We start from the raw sequence: 7,663 nt of genomic DNA on the forward strand, positions 1-7,663 counted from the left end.
ACTTGTATTCATGCTGTTGTCTGTTGTTATTTGTATGGTTGTTGACATGATGGCCGAGTTGAGAACTCGAGGATGTTGAAGTTATAGGGGAGATGCTGCCCGATTTTCGGTAGATTCGGAGCTAGTAATGAATAGTTGAGGGAAATGAATAAGGAAAGGACCTCTATGGAGACTTGGTTGTAGAGTTAGAATTGGAAAGTGAAAGGTTATTAACCTTAGTATTAATTTCATGTTAAATAGGTTCAAGTGACGACGAGGCGAGCATAGTTAAGAGTAATCCGTAAGAGGTATGTAAAGTCTATCATTTCTCTTCTTTTGGCATGTATTTGGTATAAGTATGTAAAGATGATTTTTCTTTTGTCATGTTTTGACATAAGTATGTAAAGCTAATCTTTCTTTTGTCATGGTATTTATGAAACAAAAATATGACTTTTATATAATTTCAAAGAAGTTCCTATTCCTAGAGCCACTAGGATGACCAATTTCTTGATTTCCGAAAGGAATTTTATTATGCTTCGATACATGTATATAATTCTAGAAGATTTTATTTGATATAATCCAGGGTAACTTTCGAAAGGTAATTGACATGACTCTTGTATCGATTTTTAAATGATAACTCATTCCGATTTTTCCATCGAGCCTTAAATATGAATTAAATTGCATTAGTTTCTCACTACTCCACTCGTGGATGCCCCAATGCTTCCTTCACCGAGCCTGGGCCAGGTTTTGTTATCGTGCGTACTTCTCTGCATTGTTCGCCATGTCCCGACATGAGGGGGCAGGTATGAGATGTACATGGGGTGGTGTATGTTATGCCACGGAGTTATGCTGTGCCATGTACATATTTGCTTACGATATGATATAACATGATATGATATTATATGATTTGATATGGCCATCTGATATGATATGATCTGTTACGGAGATATTCCCTACTCTGGTGTTATGTTGTGTTGTGGCGCCAATGATGGGAGGGTGACCACGTTTGTTCATCGAGTCCCATAATGGGGCCGGATATGGCATATGTTTTTCTGCATACATTATCTGAGGTTTTGATCAGCATTTGATATTTTTGGATATTTTGCTCATTTTTGCACATTCTGCTCTGGTAATGACTTTATTGATTTCAGTCCATGCTTTATATACTCAGTACATTTTCCGTACTAACCCCCTTTTTTCGGGGGCTGCGTTACATGCCCGCAGGTACAGACGATTGGTTTGCTGATCTGCTCGCTTAGGACATCCACAATGTTGGTCGACAGTGCTCCTTTGTCCGGAGCCCAATTTTGGTACTGACACTTTCTATTGTATATGTATATACGTTGTTCAGGGGTACAGCGGGGCCCTGTCCCGTCATATGACTAGGATATCATTCCGTAGAGGTCTGTAGACATGAGATGTGGGTTTTGTATATAATCTTTGAGTTTTTTTGTGTTTAGTGATGGCCTATCGGCCCTCGTGCATTATATCTGTTTAGAGATCCCTTCTGATCATTACCTATGTTTATTCGATTAATGTACTAAGTGGGGATAAGGGTATGTATGGGTGCTCAACTCGGGCACCAGTCATGGCCTACGGAGTTGGGTCGTGAAAGAAGTGGTATCAGAGCGGTCCTTCCTCGTAATGTCTACAGACCGTGTCTAGTAGAGTCTTGTTTATCGGTGTGTTACGCACCACATCTATAAATAGGAGGCTACAGGGCATTTAGGATGTTACCTTTCTTTCATATCTAAGATCGTGCGATAGAGCCCATCAATAAGACATGAAATTCCTTTTTCTAACATTTGATTTCAGCTAAGGAACAATATCGATAGAGGAATGCGATGGATGATATTGGGAGCTACATAGTATACGGGTAAGTAAAGGTATGAAAGCGATATGTTGAGTAAGGTGTTGAGCTTGAAATGTAAAGTTGAAAATTTAAAGGAAAGTAGATAGGAAAGTGCAATAAATGCAGTTTGAGGTAGACACATGAGGTAAGTCCATTATTTTCATACGGTTATTGATATTGAAAGCTCTGTGTGACTGTGATATAAGGTGATATAAAAAAATGTATATGTTGGCCCTGTGAGGCATTGCTGCTATCTTCTGCGTGCAGGTTTTGAGATAGTACAAAATACAGAGGAAACTATTCCCAATTATTTTTTTGAGAATGGAACAAAAGCAAGGAAGAGACTGAGACATATGTTTAGAAGATGTCTTGGAAGTTGATACCGATAGGGTAAAATTTATAACGTTGGACTAAAACTGAAAGAGGTTCCCTCTATGTTGTCGGTAAAAGGAGTACCATTTTTACTTGGAGAGTCATAATTCGAAAGAGAATTTTGGTTGGAAGGAAAAGTTTCCAGCGATTGAGTTTCATTCTTGCTGGAAAGTACAAAACCCTCAGCTGTTATTTGAGGACTAGAAAAAAATTGTTCACGACTCAAGACCATGTGAGTCAAGTACTAGGAAGTACTCTGATGCTTAGTGGATATTAGTTCCTCTCTGGTGGAGGTTGGGAAAATGTTGTATGGGGACATCTTATCAGTTCCTAGTCGACTAATTGGAGGTGTAACCTGTGAATGGAAAAACATAAATTTGTAGGTGATTCAAGGTCACGTGTTTCATATGGTGGAAAATGCTAGGGTGATTCATTAGGGCCTGTGATACGGAGGGATGATTTAGACAAAGGTTGAATACGTTTGCCTCACCAACTAGAATTAACCTGTAGCAAGAATTGTGAGGAAGGTGAAGAAGTGTTATACGAGTAGGGTATACTGTGAATATACGAGAATCGTTATGGAAATAATTAAAGCTTAGAAAGGAAGCAACTACAAGATATGGTCGTGAGTAAGAATAGGAGTTAGTATCGGGTACACGATAAGGATGAAAGCATGAGGTAGAAAAGGGTATTATGTATATGTACCTCCATATTGGAAAATAGTGGGATACCTAGAGGAGAAAGAACAGAAATTACAAAACAACCGAGGCATTATGAAATTATTAAAGGAACAAGTAGTATCCATTGGGAAAAACTGTGATAACAAAATGTGATACATGTGTCATCAGAGTATAAGTGCCCCGAATGGAGAATCGGACATGGCCATAAGCACTAGTGACGTACTGATTGGGATGAATTGAATGTAGCTTCGACTAAACTACTACATTAGTTATATGACTCGAGTACCAGTACTTGGACTAGATTGTGTACTATTCATCGAGAATACTAATCAACCCATTGTTGTACTAAGGTTTCTTATAGAGGCAACCTAAAGTATAAATGTTCTAATAGAAGGTGTAGACATGGTGTGGTATGTTAAATATGTTAAAACAAAATCATTTGCGCATGAATAGTTGAAAATGAATAGAGGATGACATGGGTACACCCTAAAGGGGGGAAGTGGACAAGAGAAATACAAGCGTAAGAGAAAATCAACTGATGCTATCATATGTATATGGGAACGCTTACACTCCAAACGAGATCCTATAACAGATGGATGGATCTCGAGGATAATAATAAATAGATATAAGTTGCGATATCTGAGACCGTGTGAAGAATCATTGGTAGAGACCTTGATGGATGGTGCGATCACTACCCTCAGTAATCTGGTAGTCAAGGACGAAAGATAGTCACGCACGAAAGCAAAAAGTAAAGATTGAGGATCAAAAAGGGTAAAACAGTAATTGTAAAAGATGGATGTGTTACAAAAGTGTCTCAAAATCTGTAAGATCTCGACTTGCTCCCAATAATGTAATAAAGGTAAAACGAGGAAATGGACGCAATTATATCAACATTAATGTACCCAATTCCATCAAAGTTATGAGGTTAAGCGTGCTCAGGTGGGAGCAATTTTAGGATGGGTGACCCCTTGAGAAGTATGCAAGAATTCTATATATTCAGACGTAAGACACATATGAGAGGCTAGACTAACTTAAGGGAAAACTAGAGTTTATGGAATGGCTATAAACCGTAAGAGGCCGCGTAAGACGATGTAGACTAGGCTGGTGAAGAGATAGAAAGTACATCACAGCTCTAGAACAACGATATGCTTGAACATCGTTTGGAGCTATTTTGTAATCTAGTTGATAGTGAATATATACATATATATATATATGAATCTGTAGGATGTCCCACATACGATTATATCGGTGGACATGTGAGTTCCAACAACTGGTGTCACGATAAGAAAGGCATTAATCACGCTAGGGTACCAAAGATCGAGCGACAATAAGAATAAAAGGTACAACTGTTGCAACGTACTCTACTATTATTTGACTGTAGGTTAAATTGGAGATTTTAGTAGAGCGATATTTGGGAAATAAAGAGGGTAAGTAGATAGAAAACAAAGAGATCAAACTATTAGAAGGAGGTGAAAAGTAAGGAAACCTCAGTAAGTGAAACTCCCGAGAGAAATCACCGGCAAGGCGCGAGACCATATTATATTAGGCCAAAGAGGGATCACAATATTCTCAAGTACCAAAAAAAGGAAACCCATAACGGGGAATGAGGACTCGTGTAAGACATAGTAGTTCGTGTATATTTTCAATTCTCAGGAGAACCAGTGATGGAATAGGCAGTTAATACAGCATCGCCGAGAGAGAAGTTTATTTCCTACCTTAAGGCAAGAAAAATGATCATAAAAGGTTGTGTTTATCACCTGGTTCGCATACAGTATTTGGAAGCGGAAGCGCCAACCCTTCAGTCAGTTCCCGTAGTTAATGAATTCTCATATATATACCCAGACGAGCTTCCAGGCCTTCCTCCCGAACGGGAGATAGACTTTATCATAGATGTGCTGCTAGATACCCATATGATATATATTCCTCCATACAGAATGGCATCTGCAGAATTAAAAGAGATGAAGGAGCAGTTAAAAGACTTACTGGAAAAAGGCTTCATCAGACCGAGTACTTTACCTTGGGGAGCCTCGGTATTATTTGTGTAAAAGAAAGATGGGTCGCTGCAGATTTGTATAGATTACAGGCAGCTGAATAAGGTAACCATTAAGAATAAACACCCCCTTCCCAGGATTGATGATTTATTTGATCAGTTGGAGGGTGCTAAGTGGTTTTCAAAAATAGACTTGCGATTGGGTTATCATCAGGTGCGGGTAAGAGAATCAGATAAACAAAAGACAATATTCTGGACCCAATATGGCCATTACGAGTTCAGAGTGATGTCTTTTGGCCTGACAAATGCTCCAGCGGTATTCATAAACCTGATAAATCGAGTATTTAGACCATTCTTGGATATGTTCATGATTATATTTATTGATGATATTCTGATTTATTCTCGGTCAGAAGCAGAGCATGCAAATCTTCTGAGAGCGGTACTTGTAGTACTCTGACACCAGAAACTGTATGCTAAATTTTCCAAATGTGAATTTTAGTTGACTTCTATGGCACTTCTGGGATATATTATTGGGGCTGATGGTATTCGGGTAGATACACTGAAGATCGAGTCCGTAAAGAACTGGCCTAGGCCGACGACACCAACAGAGGTACGCAGTTTCTTGGGATTAACAAGTTATTATAGGATATTTGTAGAAAAATTTGCTTCAATTTCAGCACTACTGTCAAGATTAACTCAGAAGGGAGTCAAATTCCAGTGGACTCATGCCTGTCAACGAACCTTTCAGTTATTGAAAGAGAAGTTGACTACAGCTCCAATTCTAACTCTTCCAGATGGACCAGATAGGTATGTTATTTATTGTGATGCTTCGGGTGTAAGAATAGATTATGTCTTAATGCAGCATGGTAAAGTAATAACTTACGCTTTTCGGCACCTTAAAAAGCATGAAAAAAGGGATAAGGAATGAGCATGATTAAAAGGATAACAATAAGAGGAACCGCCCAAAGTATGAAGACACCCCATGAGGTTAGTTTAACATTCGAGGACGAATGTTCAAAAGGGGGGAAGAATTTTATAACCCGTATTTTGCACATTAGGATATTTTGGAGATAATGGTAACAAGTCAAGGACAAGGCTATATTTGATCTTGTTGGATACAAAATTCTTATGACTAAATTAGAATTTCAACTTTGAAATATTATAAAAGGTGAGGGGCAAAAATTAGAATTTCTCATAGAGAATGTTATATCCCATATTTTATACGGTTGGATGTTTTAGGGTAGCTGTGGTAAAGTTAAGGGAATGACCATCTTCCAAAATTTATTTAATATACAAGTTGGATATGAATATTATTTATGATCATTAATAGTGTGAAAATAATGGAAAAGGCAAAGGGCAAAAAGGAAAGTTGGCAAAGTGGCCTATGGTAATATTGTGGAAGGCTAGGGGTAAAATAGGAATTTCATAAAGTCTTCAAGAATATTCATGTGGGCCCCACATGCCACATGGAAGCCCGTGATTGGAGGAAAGGAGTGTGTTGGACCAATGAGATCTTGACACATGTCACCACTTAGGTCTTGACACGTGTCGCCACTTAGGGCTTGACACGTGTCGACACTTAGGGCTTGACACGTGTCGCCACTAAAGTAGTGTATATATATATATGAGTCTTATGACTCATTAATTTCCACACTCATCTAGAGTGTTCAAGAGCAAGGAAAACGAAATTACAAGAAAAAAAAAAGAGAAGACAAGAGAAATTAAGGTAGAAAGAAGGAAAGAGCAACGGTTTTGGGAGGAGAAAAAGGTAAGTTCTCCAATTCCGTTCCAAGAATTAATTATATGAGTTATACCATGATGTTATGAAGATATTAGTAATGAAAGTTTATGGTTTTAAGAAGCCCAAAACGCTACCAAACAGCCAATAAGTTTCAGCTGCGCTAAAGGAAATTCTGAGGCGAGTTTTGGCGACTTTTGATGAATTTCGGGAAAGGTAAGGTGTTATATTTCAATTGAACTTTATGAGGATTTTATGAAGTATATTACATGTCTTAAGATATGATATAAGTGTAAAAAATGTATAAGGATGCTTGACATTAGAAACAAACTAAATGGATGTCGCAATAGTTAAATCGAAGTCGCGTAGTGTGTTGTTTGGTGGTGCTGCAGTTTGGTGGTGGTTTAATTGCGTGTTGAAGGTCTGTAAAGTACTCAAAAATGAATGTGGATGCTGCTGGTTGCAGCCACACGACCCTCCATTTGGTATGATTAAATATTTTACGAAATAAAGGTTAAAAACTCTACGTTGGTATCGTAGTTTTGAACGAGTTATTTGGAGCTTGTATTGTGTAAATTTTAAGTGATTTACTTGTATACATGCTGCTCGCTGTTGTTTTTTGTATGGTTGTTTACATGATGGCCGAGTTGAGAACTCGGGGATGTTGAAGTTACAGGGGAGATGCTGCCCGATTTTCGGTAGATTCGGAGCTAGTAATGAATAGTTGAGGGAAATTAATAAGGAAAGGACCTCTATGGAGACTTGGTTGTAGAGTTTGAATTGGAAAGTGAAAGGTTATTAACCTTAGTATTAATTTCATGTTAAATAGGTTCAAGAGACGACGAGGCGAGCATAGTTAAGAGTAATCCGTAAGAGGTATGTAAAGTCTATCCTTTCTCTTCTTTTGGCATGTATTTGGTATAAGTATGTAAATATGATTTTTCTTTTGTCATGTTTTGACATAAGTATGTAAAGCTACTCTTTCTTTTGTCATGGTATTTATGAAACAAAAATATGACTTTTATATAATTTCAAAGAAGTTCCTATTCCTA

The sequence above is a fragment of the Solanum dulcamara genome, chromosome 9 (genome assembly GCF_947179165.1).
Source record: "Solanum dulcamara chromosome 9, daSolDulc1.2, whole genome shotgun sequence".
Lineage (NCBI taxonomy): Eukaryota > Viridiplantae > Streptophyta > Magnoliopsida > Solanales > Solanaceae > Solanum > Solanum dulcamara.